Raw genomic sequence first — 15,650 nt, forward strand, 5'->3', positions numbered from 1 at the left:
TACGCTGTGTTCTTGCTATTGAAAGTCCCTTTACATCACTGTGTCGTTTTGCTTGTAAAGTTGCAATGAGGCCAAAGGTCTTAATTCTCCAGTCTGTTAAGCACTTCTAGTGTTGTGCTGTACACCCTCAAATTCTATTGCTTGAAGTACTCAATGCCATGTGAGATCCTACCATTCTAGAATGAGAAATGCATGCAAAAGTGTTTTGCAATTCTCTGATGAAAGTCACGATAGCCCACGGAAATGCTAGGTACAATTATTATTAATATTCAGGCACTGTACCAGTAACATCTGCTACTGAATTTCACTTATTCCTCAAAAATTTACACAAATAGTTCTCTGTCACCAGAGATGAGAAAACTTTTACTATCTCTATCATCACACCCTTTTAACCTGTTACTTGTCTTTTTGTCAAAAATAATTTTCCCAACTTCCTTCTGAGACCTTGATAGGTGGAAGTTTTTATTTGAGAACTAAAACCAGAAACAATGATTTTACAAAGATGACATTCCTATTCTATTCACTTTTCCTCCTAAACCACAAAATCTCCAGGAATAATTATCCTAGTAGAAGTTTTCAGTCTTGACATAGCTGGAGTTTGTTGAAATTTATTTGAACTTTTTGCAAGAAGTGGCCATGTCTGAATATTTTAAATTAACTTTCTAGATATGATCTAAACATGGAAATTGTGTCATGCTGTCTTTTGTAATTCATTTGAATGAAGTAGTCACCCTTGTCTGGTCCAGCTGTGAAGCCAATTTTTTTACAGACTGAACACCCTAATAAAAGGGACTTTGCAACTCAATCATCTCACTCATTGAAAAATTGAGCCACTACCCCAGACTCTTTCTCTAGTCAGTGGAGAGGGCAAGCATCTCCACAGGGCACCTCATCCCCTAAAAAATGACCATTTCCAGGATGGAGTGCACTTATCTTCCTTGACTAGGGAGATACATAGATGATATATCTAGGCTAAACGCCCACGTTTCTATGTTGAAAAATAATCTGAGTTGACTCTTACCTTAAAATCATGTGTTAACACAACCAAATAACGTGCTTTTGGCATCTGAGTTGAAAGGACTGTAATTAGTCTTTATCTCTGAATCATTACTCAGGCAAACCTTTAAGGGAATTGTTCCTGATTAATGGTTGCAGGACCAAGATCTGTAAGAATCTTTGTAGGAGAGACTGTGATCTCTGCTGCTTTAATGAGATTCATTATAGCTGAGCTGGCCTTATGAGTGGCCCTGTAAAATGAGTTCTGAGTATGTTGCCAGCACTGAGCTGGATAGATATTTGTATGAGGTGCTTACAAATGTAATTCTTTTTTTTTCCCCCTTAAAGTGGAGCCCACTTTTGTTTCTTCCGGCATGACTCTTGGTCTTCCTTTTATAGAATGTAAGAAACAGGGCTTGAAAAATGTGATTATGTTCTTGGCTATGTAAATCAGTAACTTCACTGAGTGAAAACACTGTCCTACTGTTTCATTAAAAGATGAAACCATGATTGAGGTCTTTCTTTACACTTGTATGTATCGTTCTCCAGCTCAGGAGACTTGTTCTTGTAGTCTAATACTATAAATGGGAATCCTCTCTGTGTCTACTTTCTTCTGTTGATATAGCTGAAGAAGGCTTGCCAAGAGGATGTATGAATAATTTGTTAGAAATATTGGATGTTTGAATTGAAGGCAACTGAGAATTTAATCTAAATTTAAAATTTATCTGTACTGTAAATGTAGTCAATTTAATAGAAGTATGTATGAAGACTGGAAAAGGGAAAAAGACAATTTTCTTAGCAAATGGGGAATTTTGTTCTTTAAGGTGTTGACCTTTTTAAAGTAGCAACAAATCTTAATGGCAAGTTCTTGTATCTTCTGAGTTTTATTCTCTTTTAATGTTTCCTTTTCTTTTAATAGGTGTTTTGGATCTTAACAATAGGGTCTCAAATGTTAGTTTTCATTTCAGAAGCAGTTGGTCTGGAATGAGATGGACCAGAGAGATCATTCTAATTCCTTTATTCCTCTTGCACTGTCTCTCTTACTCACTCTCTCCTTTTTCCCCCCTCCCCACTTAGCTGTTTTCCTCCTCCTCCCCTAGAATTGCCATCCTCTCTGAAAGGACACCATCAGGGAACTTACTGATCATCTTTCTACAGTACATAGCTTGACTGAGATGTCTCTGATTCAGGCTTTCTACCATGAAGCACAGTGGGGTTTTTTCAATCTGTGAGGGTTTGCTCTTTGCTGAAACCAAACGATGTGTTTGTGTACGCTTTTTTTTTATTTATAGCACAGTGTGCTTTTTAGCACAATATGTTACTGTTACAGCTGTGTCGACTTGACTTTTTTAAAATTCTCTTTTATTTTTAAACATGCTGTCATGAAAAATGTCATCCTCCATCACTTAGTCACAAAAGGATGTTTTGGATTTTTCAGCCTCATTTAACATCAGCTTAGCACTCAGTTTGTACAAGATCTGTACTCTTGTATCACGCGACAATCGATCTCTTCTGCCTTAATGGTGTTTTGCTGCAGTTTGAAATTTGGATCTACACTTGAGTAAAAATGTCAGCTGCTGAAGGCTGGGAGAGACTTGGGTTCTGCAGGTTTCTAGATGAGCCTTTATAAAGTTGTCTACTGCAATAATCACGCTAACATGATACTTTAAATAGAAGTTAGAGATTTACTCTCTCACTCCCATCCTCTTTGTTGTCTTTTATGTCCAGGAAGGCTGTCTGGCCAAACTCTCTTTGAAAAGTAGTGCAGTTAATTTCCCTTAAAAGAATGAATGGAAAAGATTAGGTTTTTTTCCCCTTGACAGCTGCCTATAGCAATGTCTTTCATAAAGTTCCCTTTATTTTTTGCAAAAGGAAAGCAAAGACTCAGTGCTCAGAGCATCTCAATCACAAGATGTAGATGTAGTTTTCTGAACGGGATCTTAGCTCTATCCAGGCCTGTTTACTGCAGTGGTTTCCAGCTGCTTCCCTCAAAACTATTCTAGGTGAGAAGGACATAATTAGGAAGCAGCTGTGTGTGTAAAACTAGAATTTGTAGTGCTGTTTACGTTTTCTTGGCCGAGAGATTTGTAGTAGTATCCTTGGGTGTGTGTACACATGAATATAAACACACGCATGCATATCTAGACTTCTGCTCCCAACTCTTACTACTTAAACTTGGATTCTTTCCATTCTCCTTTGTTGCTGTGTTAGAAGTGTCTGTTCTTCAGTAAACTGTCAGGAGTGTCATTTTATAAACTAATTGGAGACTACAGAAAGGAAAAAAAAAAAAATCTTTAAACATTGATGGACCTGGCTGGTCAAACTTCAAGTTTTTCTACCTGTATTAGTTTAACAGATGACTTCATTTTTCTGGGCAGAAAATTAAATGCTTCTTCACCCATATAATTTACTAAATTGACAGAAAGACACCAGAGGGAGAGTGTATATTATCTAGTTAATAGGTGCTGGACAGAAAGAATAAATTTGAAGGGTATTTCAAACAAAAATAATGTCATCATACCAGCAAACCTCAAATTGTTCATGGGAAGGAATTATTTGGATCCCTTTATTTCAATATTTATTTTTTAAATCAGGTAATCTCTATGCTAGCAGTGCTATATATAAGACAGGAATATTGTGAAGGATGCTGGCTAACTGGTTTACATGAACACTCTGAGGTCGGGTTTAGATAGACTTTCATCAGTATTACTGTTTATTCAGGTTGGTTTATGTTCTAATCTTACACTTTGCAAACACAAAATTTGATATAAATGAGAGAAATCCCTGAACATTTAATTCTAATTTGTCTTCTGATTTTAAAATACAAGATATTTATAGAAGTACTTCAAAAGAACTATTATTCCTCTCCTTCCACCTCACCTGTCGTAATAGTACATAATTCAGTGTTAATCTAGGGAAGTCTTGAATATGTCTGATTTTTCAGAGGGCAAGAGGTCTTCCTTTGGCACAAATGTGATTTCCATGCATTGCCATCAGACAATCTTGAAAAGCCTTATTCTTTACTTAGAATAGCAAGCAATTTGCAGTGTTCATGCAGTTGTAGCATAAAAACCTGTAAAATCAGGTATGGTTCACAAGATGTGAAGTGTGAAAATGAACAGTATGATATGAAAGAATAAAAATGCTTGTATTTTTCAGTTCATCTGTCTTCTAATGAGCAATTCAATTAAGTCTGGCCTTGTTAAGTAGGTGCTTGAAAAATAAGTCAAGTGATGCAGTAATTAGGAACAGAGAAAAACAAATCCCTCCTTCTTTTAAATAGCAATCAAAATATTTATGTGGAGAAGTTACTATTGTGGAGCCTTTTTATACATTTTCTAAAATCCTTAGGCAGCTACGTTGAGGAAAAACCCAGAGTGCTAAAATACAGGTTTGGAAGGCTTGAGGAGTCATTCAATGGAAATCCATCAGTATCTCAGTTTCAAGACTCCACAGGGGAATTATTTAAAGAATATGTAAGTTTATAATAGGAACAAATTATACTTCTACCAGACTGTAAGCAAATTGAGCATAAAACATGAATAATGGCATTTCACAATGGGTATTTGTTTCCAATTAATGCAGAAAACTTAGCCAGCTCTAAAGTAACAGATGATACTTAAATTAGACATTAATAATGAAACTTATTTCTGGACAGTACAACTGACCATGAGAACACTGGCTTTATTTAATTGACACCTTATTGGGCTGCCCCACACACTATTGTTTTGCTCGTGGTTAATTTTTTCCCTAGGACAGCAACATTAAGTTAAAGAGCAAGAGCAAAATGTAAGAGGCACCATCTACAGTGTTTGATGGAGTGGCATTTGGTTCAACTTCAGCAGTGTCACAGGACTTGAGAGCTCATTTGCCATTGCCATTTGGAATTTGTAAGGCAATCTGTAAAGAACAGCTTCTGTCCAAGTAACTTGTCTGTTTTGTAAAATTCCACTTCACCAGTGAGAGAGTTGGTCTTTGGTTTATCTGCCTTTGTCTTTCTCACTGTCACTAGTGTCCACTATGGAACATTTCACTCTGTTTCAGTCAAACTTACACCTGAGGAGGTGGAGGTGGGCTGGGCAGGTTTTTTTGCTGGTCTCAATGGACCCTGTCCCTGTCAGAGCTGTACTGAGCACCACCTTTAAAAAACTTGAAAAGTCTGTCCTGTGCCCCAGCAAAGAGTTACATGGTGGAAAAAGAAAAATAAGCAGGTCTTCTTATTGGACTATCCCAGAGACTCCCTCTGTCAGCTCCTGCTGTGCAGTGCCCAATTAATAAGAACAAATTATGTGTTTAAATTTGTTGATTAATATACTGGGTGGACAATCTGGCAATTCCAGTGATTTCTGTGCAGCAGGAACTGCCTAGAATTGACCAGATTGAACATAAATAATATAAAGTAGTCAGTAGAAAATGTGTACAGGCATGGGGAACCAAAAAGAAACAACTGCAAAACCCACCCAATGCGCTGTTGGGGCCCTCCGCCTGCCATGTGGTCCAGGGAGAGGGGCCCTGGGGGGGAGACACGGGGTTTCCCTGGCCTGATCAGCCTCATTCCCCATTGGTTGGTTTGTGTTCCCCTGCCGGGCAAGGGCCCTCGGGTCCTGTGATTGCCCCAGTTCCTCGGCAGATCCTCAGCCATGCGGCTGGAGAAATAAACATCTCTCTGAAACATCTATTAAGAATCTGTCCACATATATTTCTTTTCCATGGGCCTCATTGGTTGGTGCGCGTGTTGCAGTTTCCCCACTGTAACAAAGGGTGGGGAATTGCGAGCAGAACGATCTCCGATCCCTAAGGACAGCGACTGATTTGTGAGTAAACTCTAGAAACTCTGGATTTCTCTTCTTGTTTTGTTTTGCTGTTCCATCTCTAAATGATGGAGGAACCGTGGAAAGACTCTTGGCTCTCCGAGCCGCATATGGACATTTATCTTAAACTTGAAAAGATTCTTGAACAACGATTTGTAAATTTTAGTTTAATTCAAGCTTAAAAGGAATGGAAACATTTCCTTTCGTGGTTGTTTAAGAACTTTTTCTACGTTTCTTGGGATTTAATTCTTACCAAAGACTTTTGGAACGCCGTTTGGACACAGTTAATTTCTGAGTCAAAATATATGCCAATGGAAGAATATTTTTGTGAATATTATTTAATTACCGAGACTGTTGAGCAATGTCAGCTATGTCTTGATGAAGGGAAGCCTGGCGCAGGGACCGTGCGACCTTGCCCACGTGGATGGAGCGCTCTGTGAGCAGCAGCGAGGCAGTTCCCGTGGGCAGAGCGACGGGAGCTGCAGTGTCGGCAGTGGAGTGAGGCGCGGCGGGAGGAGCAGGACCCAGCGGTGCCCGCCCGGCCCCGCGCAGCGCGTGGTGGAGCGAGCCCCGTGAATGCCCGACTGAGAGGGGTGGCTGGCGGCGGAGCGGAGCCGCGCCCAGCCAAAACGCGCACTGGAGCAGGGGAGCCGTCACTCGGGGGCCTGGCTGAGACGTGAGTGTGGCGCCAGGCAGCGGCAGCGCAGCTGAGAGCAGACGCGGCGGCGCGCGGGGAGCCGAGTGGTGCAGCCTGGCCCGCACGGCCCTGAATGTGACTCCGGGAAGAGCGCACAGGCATGAGCAGCTCCGGCGGCCCTGGCAGCACTAGCAGCCCTGGCAATTCCAACACGGGAGCAAGCGAAAGCAAAAACACAGCGAGACAGAAAACAGCAGCCACTTGGAAAAAGGAAAAAATCACCGTAGCTAAGGTTTTAGGAATAGTAAAATGGTATAATGTTAAACAAAATTATGGTTTTATAAGAAGGTGTGACAACCAAGAAGACATATTCGTTCATAGAACTGCCATTAAAAGGAATAACCCTAAAAATTACCTGCAAAATATAGGAGATGGGGAAGTTGTACAGTTTGATGTAGTGCAAGGAAAGAAGGGTTTACAAGCAGCAAATGTTACTGGGCCTGGAGGTATTCCCGTCAAACGCAGCCGTTATGCACAAAATTATAAACAATATCCATCCCAGCAACTTCCCTACCCACAACCTACTTTCCCCTTTTGCCCTATATCCAATATGAACCCTTTCCTAAGTTTACCCCATCCCCAGTTTATTCCTAATCCGTTTTTCACCCCATGGATTCCCTATACAATTCCCTTTCCCTATAACTCCTCTCCGATGCCGAGTGGGGGATGAAAAGGGAGAGGGAAGAAATTAAACCCTCTCCTGCCTCAGTTTCCCCACAAAGCATGCTCAGAGAGTCATGTCTCCCTTCTGTCAGCCTTAAGATGTTCCAGAGAATCTGTTTGGAAATTTAAAGACTCAGGAGGGTGGCTTGTTTTGTTTCAAAACTGTCCTTGTTATCTCATGTTTATCAGTTGTTTTCAATGTTAAGTTTTAAATCTCTTTTTGTTAAAAGTAAACAGGTGAAATGTTGGGGCCCTACCCCCCTGCCATGTAGCCCTGGGAGAGGGGCCCTGGGGGGCAGACACGGGGTTTCTCTGGCCCTGCTCAGCCTCGTTCCCCATTGGTTGTTTTGTGTTCCCTGGCGCGAGCAAGGACCCTCGGGTCCCATGATTGCCCCAGTTCTTCGGCAGAGCCCCGGCCATGCGGCTGGAGAAATAAACATCTCTGAAACATCTATCAAGAATCAGTCCATATATGTTTCTTTTCCACGGACCTCGTTGGTTGGTGCACGTGTTGCAGTTTCCCCACTGTAACAATGCACAACAGCTTTGAAATACAGAAAGTAAAGTTTTATTGTTGAAGCCTTTGGGAATCACTGTGACAGTAATTTCTATGAGACAGAAAAGCTTGTTTCATGTAGATGAGGAACAGCTCAAACAGCTTGTTTCCTATGTGAAGTATTTCAGATTACTTAGATTTTTATGGGCGTTCTCTTTTCCAAATGTACCTTGCACTACCTCTGTGACTTTTGATTTCTGATCCTTTGGGAAGAAAATTGCATAAAATCTCTTATTACCAACATCTAATTGATATTTTATTCATATCATTTGTTTCAATTGCAGGACTTGAATGTCATTTAAACAGCCATTATTTACCCTATACTATGTGCTATCACATAGGGATTCTACATTACAATGAATTTGTTTAAAGGAAGATGATTCCAATCAGGGAAAGAATGTTTGCAGAATAATTTGGTAGAGTGGGACTGCCAAATGGATCGTGAGGTGGTTTGGGTGTTTCTAATCATGTGAAGTCAATATAATGTTATTAAAATACTTAGGATAATCTGTACTAGAGACTTAATATGGAAATCCTGTATGGTATGGGACTTAAATATAACACAGTCCCTGACTGCTGTGTTAAAGTGTTTTGACACTACACTGAAGCATCAAATCCATTCGATTCTTGCTTTTTTTCTGAAATTATTATGAAATACTAGTAGTGATTATTGTACTCTGAGCACTTTGTTGCTAGGCACTGCCTTGAGCCTGGTGGTAAATTCCCCATATATCACCAGCTAGATGAGATTTTTGTTTTTTTTTGAAAAATGTAGTTCAATTTGTGAAGCAAAATTACTCTGTAGACAGGGATCAGGAATTGGAAACCTCATTGTTATTGGTTGTGCTTTTCTGTTTTCTCTGTGGACAGATCTTCAGTTTCCTTTTCTACTAGGGAGGAAGAAAACTGGTTAGAAGATAAGAACTTGGTTGTAAGGTTCAGATCTGATTGCAAGGATACTTAAAACAGCAACATAATGGCAGTGACAGAAATGCCAGCAGCAATGTTAGAATAGCTGAGGAAAAGTGAATAAATAGTTGCTCCTCTTCTGTTTCTTTTTGAGATTGAATTAATGATGGCATCATCATGCTTCTCAGGAACAAAAGGTGGAGGTTCTGTGTTTTACTGTGATGCATGTGGGTAGCTAATAACCCAAAAAAGTAAGGGGAGTGAAGTGTCCTGGAGTTGCTATAAAGGGCTCAAATTGTGTAGGTCTTGGGGAGCAGCCTGCAGTGAGGTGGGAAGCAGGTAAATAGTATCCTGCTGTCCTTGACAGACTTTTCTGGTCACATGCAAGTGGTTTGTGAGTTAGCTTTCCTTGGGCACAGTAGTTATCCCTAGGCTTTGCACTAATGACATAACCATAACTCTCTGAAAGAGGGTGGTGCTGAAATGACGCCTTATTTTCGGATTTTAACATGCAATTTGTGCATCATGCCTGCGGTTAATTTTGCCTCTAGCAGTTGGTGAGGTATCTGACCAGAATACGCGTTTCTGTCAATCCATCCTTTTAGTTTTTAACTTCCTTGAGCAAAATATGCTGATCTTCCAAAAATGATAAAATTTTCTCATGAGTTATTACTGGAAGATGATAATTGTTTTATCAATACCCGACACAGTCAATTGCATTTCAAATGCCTTCAGAGCATGTTATCTGATCACACTGTCAGGTAGCTTTGGTTATTGTGTGTGAGTTATTAGCAATAGATGTGTAATCATGAATAACTTCCTTTGCTCAGGAGTGTCTGAGCTTTAAGCCCAGATCCCAGTGTGAGCCAGGCCACAGTTTGGGCAAATGTGTAGGAAAATTGCAGGGGAGGAGGATGACTTCCCTATGGTCCATGGCCGGCACTGTAGCCAGTTCTGGGGGTTGTACCAAGGAGCTGCCCTCTAAGAAGAAAATGGGAAGGTTGTCAAGGAGCTGATGAAATGCTGACGTTTCTGTCACTCATCCTCCCCATTCAGATTTGTAAATGTGGCAGAACCAAGTGGATTTTTGTTTCCTAGTATAATCTTGATGCTCTTTAATTGTTCCTGAAGACTTACCCCAGCAGGGGCAATGTGCAGGGACCCTTTTCTAAAGGGTTCTCACTAACTGGTCTTTGGGCTTGCGAGAGCTGCCAAAACTTTTGTCGCAGGTCAGTCATTGGTTGTTAGAGTAGCAAGTATGCTAATGAAAGTGAAGCCTTCCATCCTTTGGCAAAAAATTATGCTTTTTAGGGCAATAACCCTCAAAATAGTATTACTCTGCTAACTGTCTGTATATGAATGCAAAAAAAGAAAGTCTCTCATAAACTATTGAAGTGAATGTTTCATGTAGTAGGATAACACTAAGAATACTCTTGTCTAGACAAATGCTCTTCTATGGTGCTTCAAAGAGCAACAATGTAAAGTAACCTGTTTAAAGTAAAAGTGAAGATTTTAATGCCAGTTAGAAAGCTTAAGGCATGAGTTTTTAATAGAATTAAGTACCAAGAACATACTTAAAAAATCAACCTGTTCCCCTAGTGCAAAATAATAGTGTCAGGTAAGATCACTAGAGGTAGTGGAAGACAGTGCCCAAAGTAATACTAGATTTTGCATTGTAAGTTAAATTGCTGATTTGGGGTTGCAGTGTTTGTGTCATTGGTTTGGTACCAGCTCAGAGTGGCAGAATCCAGCATCTCCAAACTGGCAAATAGCAGTGCAGATCTGGCAGCGATGACTGTGGGCTGCAGGCATGGCTCACTCACCTTCTCCCTTCTCCACTGCACTCGAGTGCTGCAAAGTCACTTGCTCTGGATAGTCAAAGTACAGGCATTAAGGATTAAAAGAAAATTACTGTTTTGTTTGTTTTATTAATAAAACAGGTTTTATTAATCTACCACAGTTAAGATGCATATGTTTACAGACTTACCTCCAGTGCTGTGTTTCAGCAGCCATGTGGTAACAAACACATATGAGGAACCATAAATTGGGTGGCCTGTACTTGTCTCTGTGTGACTGCACATAGAACTCTGATAAGCCCTTACCTGATTCTTTGCCTAAGCAGTGCTCACTGCGCTGCTGAGGGATGTTTATTTTCTTTTAGACTGCTTTATAAACCTAATTAAATGCTTGTAAATTGTAATTATTTAAACTTCATCCAGAAGATTTATGCACAGATGGAATTTGAGCTGTTTGGACATACTAAATTTGATCTAAAGTTTTGGTTTTATCTTCTATATTTCCTGCACTTAAAAGTGGAAGAATGTCTCTGAAAAAAAGGAATAATCTAAAGTGCAGTCTGTTAAAATTTAGGCTATCTGAAGTTAAGGACAGAGCTTGGCAAAAACATCTATTTTCTGTGCCTAGTGATTCCAGACTTAGCTGAAATCTGAAAATAACATAGTGTTGTTTTTGCAATAGATATCTTAGGCTTTTCTTTTCCTGAAAAAAAAAAAAAAGAAAATGGACAGCAACTAAAATATGTGTGGCATAGATTGAGAAAGTTTGACCTGATTAGATTATATTTTATAGTTTACAACTCAAGAACATCAGCAGCTATCAGCCTCTTATTTTCAAAGCTTCAGCTCTCTCCATTTAAAAAATTATGAGCCATGTAAAAAAATGTAAGTTTCATTTTAGTTGTTGATATAGTCAGAGCCCATAACAACCACTTGCAACCCAGGGTTATTTCCAAACAATTTAGTGTGTGAATCCTGAAATTCTTTCTTTTTGAACAAATTCAGATTTCTTTCAGATAATTAAAGATCATGTACTCTCTAAAATGAGTTTACGTAGAGAGTTTGGGGATTTTTCCAGGGGAAATATCACAGTAGTTTCATATCAGAGTTCCATACATAATACCTACTTTTAGTGCACATATCTATTAATTTTATAGACTTCTAGCTATTATTTTCAGGAATATACATTAAAATGTGATTATCTTGCTTTTTAGAGTGGACCGATGGATTGCATTTCTGCTTTCAACACTGGAATAACTTTTCAAAATTAGGATAGGCACATCTCTGTGCTTTTATTCCTTTACTTACTGTGTCCACACAGTTTTAAAAGAACCCTTTGCATTTAACTGCAATCTCAATACATGAAGTAAAGGATGTGCTTTGCTTTAGTAATGGCTGGAATTTTAACTGAATAGATTCCATGTATTTAATGAAAAATACAGAAGGTGGATGCTATGATACTGGTCATGTCATTCACCTGTTTCACAGGCAATAATTACCATGACACAATCACAGATTTTTAAGAACATAGGACTTATGTTCCTGGGTCATACCAGCAGACTCCTGTGCCCCAGTGTGCTGCCACCAGGAGTGGCATCAGGAAATGTTATGCAGTGTTTTATTCTGGGTGCTTTCTGCAGGCTATTTCCTCATAGTCTTGCTGCATCCAGTAAATAACTTTAACAGACTAAAAATTTGAACTACTTTTCTAATTTTTGAAAACCGAAAATCACCTCCCAGATACTTTTCTATACCTTTTTCTGATGGCTTTTTTTTTTTTTTTTTTTTTTTTTTTTTTTTTTTTTTTGATGTTTCATGGTCCTTTGCTGTCATGTGCAGCTGCTTCCTGTTCTCAGGGGGGGATAAGACAACAGCACTGGGGCTGGGTACCCTGGCTGAGAGTTACCTGGTGCCAGTTCAGCTTTCAGTTTGTGTGTTTGTCTAAATCACTCTCACCATCATGGTGCTAATAGAAATTAGCTTCACTGATAAAGTATTTAGACACTACTTTTACTTAAAAACTCTATAATAACAGGGACAAAGAAATGGAAATCGTATCTCATTCTTTTCCAATGTTTCAAGTTAATGGATTCCAAAGACCTGAAAACGTTAACCTGTCATTGTACTGAAGTGTAGCCAAGGCCTTCATGCTGGAAACATTTAATATATTTGGATGGGTACAGATACATATACAGCTGTAACAGAGAGGAATGCTATATGATGAGATAGAAATAGGAAAATGACCTTAAATATTAAAAATTAAAAGAGGAGTATTAAACATGGAACAAATCCCTTTTTAAGAGCTGCCTGTCCTTAAGCAGATGGGACAAAAATTGGAGAAAGACAGCTTAGCTGCCTCCAAAATATCAACTCACATCCTCCTTTCTGTCATGAATAAGGAATATTTTATTCATTTTTTTTCTAGGAAAGGTTCCTAAAAATATGTATTGCTTAGGATTAAATATATAGTTAGGAAGTACCATTCTGTGGAGCCTTTAATTGACTGTCTTAATGAGTCAATGCAGTGCTGATGGGGTGAGAGTGCTGTGCAGGACACACTGTTTGTGTGGCTGAAGGCCTGAAAATAGGTGTTTTCTGCCATGCTGTGCAGTGGGAGCACGGGGAGCTCAAGAAAGCGACTGATAAGCAGCCAGATAATAAACTTGCGAGCAGAATGTCAGAAATCCATCAAAAAGAAAGCAAAGGTTTGCACTAGGCATGTGTGGTCTCAAATGAGAAGCAGCCCAGAAAATATCCAAACATGATATGAATAGAAGCGTGAATAGATCACATTGTGCTTTTAATGATTGGTGCACACCTGCATGCTCTGCTTCCAAGCAAAATTAACTAATTTAAAGATGTGTTTCAGTTCAGTTGTAGAAAATACAGTAGAAGTTTTGGTTAATGCAGAAGTTTTTGATTAAAGAATTGATTACAGTATATAAAGGTGAGGTGTGGGCTGGATTCTTTAAATTTCTATCCTGTACAGTTAATTTCCCCTGAGAGCTACTGAATGACTTGTCCAAAGTTATTCAAAGCAGCCTTCTTTCTGCCACCATTAGCATTTGGTTTAAGTATGATGCTGCTTTGGTCTGAAGTCATAGCTGGTTTTCAGGAGTTAAAAGATGGATGTAAATTTGATAATGTTTTTATTTCTACATTCATAACAACCAGTTTCTGTCCCTCTACCTCTCCCAGGGACTGCTACTTTGATGTTTCGGGATTGGCAAAGAGAAGCAGGAGACTGAATAGTAGTTTGTGAGGCTACAGTTCCTCAGGTCCCCACCCTCATCTTGAAGTACAACCATATCTGAGGTTAGGTCAGGTTGCTCAGGAACAGTTGAGTTGTGAAAATCTCCAGGGTTGCTCAACACCATCTCCCTCGACACCTGTTTCACTGTCTGTCAGAAGGATGTTTCTTAGTTGTTAAGCGGCCTAAGGAGGACATTATATGTTCTCATAGTGTATTCCAGTAATGTTCATTTTGTGGCTCTCTCAAGGAACTCCTGGGTAACTAGAATCATTTAACTGTTCTGAGCATTTTGTATTGTTTACCCTTTTTAGTAAATGTCTTCCCTAAACAGGTGTATCCCTACTCTGTCTATCTTAAGCAATTGAAAATCATCTCCTGCCTGACTCTTTTTTCACTGGTTTAGTTGGAGGGTTGGAACAAACAATCTTCAGTAACATAAGAATTTCAGACTATTAATAAAACTTTGTAGTTATGCAAGCTAAGAGAGGGATAATCAAATTTCATACTTCATGCCAATATGCTGATCATACAAGAGTTGAGGAGAAGGTTTTCTTTGGATTTAGGCACTAAAGAACTTGCTGTTCTTCAGTTTCCCTGCAGACCTCACAGGTTGCTAATAGATGAAAACTGCTGGATTTGAAGGATCTCATTACCAAATCCTGGACACTCTTCCTCAAGTCCTCTGCTTTTTCACAGTAATACAATGGAGTTTTCAAGCCTTCATGGAGTTCATTTTTACAGTCTTTGGAAGTGAAGGAAGTTCAGAATGTTCTTTTAATGCTCAATGCTGCAGTAAGATAGAGGTAGAAAGAAATACTGAAGACCTGGCACATACTGCTGTGTTTTCCAAGCATACACCTCAAGCAGAGGGGAAGGAGGTGGTTGAGGCACTCTTCCATCTCCACAGTGGGCAACGAACTTGTTCTGTTCTGAATGTGGAAAAAAGGGTTCCTGTGACCCCTTGTATCACTGCGTATCATGAGCTGCGTGTTGGAATTTAAATTACAATCTTGAGACCAGTTACGTTCTCCAAAAGTGGAAGTGACAAATCCATATTGATTGCGAGTTCAGAATTCCATCACAGACAGTGATGTCATCTCACTAGGTGGTGCTACAGAATCATTTTGCCTAGAGAGAACAAAAATGTGCTTCGTGTGATGATTAATGGCTACTATATTTCTGAGAAAAAGCTGAATTAGATGCTAGAGTTCTTGTCTGAGAAAGTTATGGGGTTTACACTTAAAACTTTCTAATACATAGTAGAATCTGAACTGTAATAAATAATTTTAGCTAAGGAAGAGTTGAAGTAAATCATTGTTGTAAATGTGAGATGCAATGTAAGATGCAAATAATGCCTATTTTCAATCTCAGATTAAGGAATAAGGCAAAAGGTAAAAAATGAGAACAACAAAGAAAAGGCAGAAAAGGGTGAAACTATGCTTCCTATGAGCAAATATTTTCAAGATTTTGATGGGACTCATGGTGCTGTATCACCATGAGGGAGACTGACCTTTTGAAATATTTTGCTTTGGAATGCCGTTGATTTAAGTTACATCTTGCTGTTTTGCTCTTTTGTGAATATTAATGGTAAAATTTAAAGGATGGGGTTCTTTATAGACATTTAATTAACAAAATATTCATTTATAGTCTTACAAAATTTGTGATGCAGAGAGCTCATTTACAAACTGATAGGAGTGAACTACAACATGACGAGTCATTGTCCAAATTTGAAATGGTCTCAGTACGTGCTAAGCATAGAAGAAATGTTCCCCATTGTTATTTCAAATTCCTATCCTTATAGTTCCCCAAGGGGAGGTACAACTAATCAGCTCTTGCCCTAAGATAACAAGGAGGAAATCTTCTGTTGCAAACATGCAAGATTAAATGACAGGACTTTAGCTCAATCCAGGTCTCTGCAAAAAAGAGGAACTCAGTGCAACACATGAGCTAAAAAATCAAGTATAGAAGC

This window comes from Corvus moneduloides, chromosome 9 (assembly GCF_009650955.1).
Source record: "Corvus moneduloides isolate bCorMon1 chromosome 9, bCorMon1.pri, whole genome shotgun sequence".
Taxonomy (NCBI): Eukaryota; Metazoa; Chordata; class Aves; order Passeriformes; family Corvidae; genus Corvus; species Corvus moneduloides.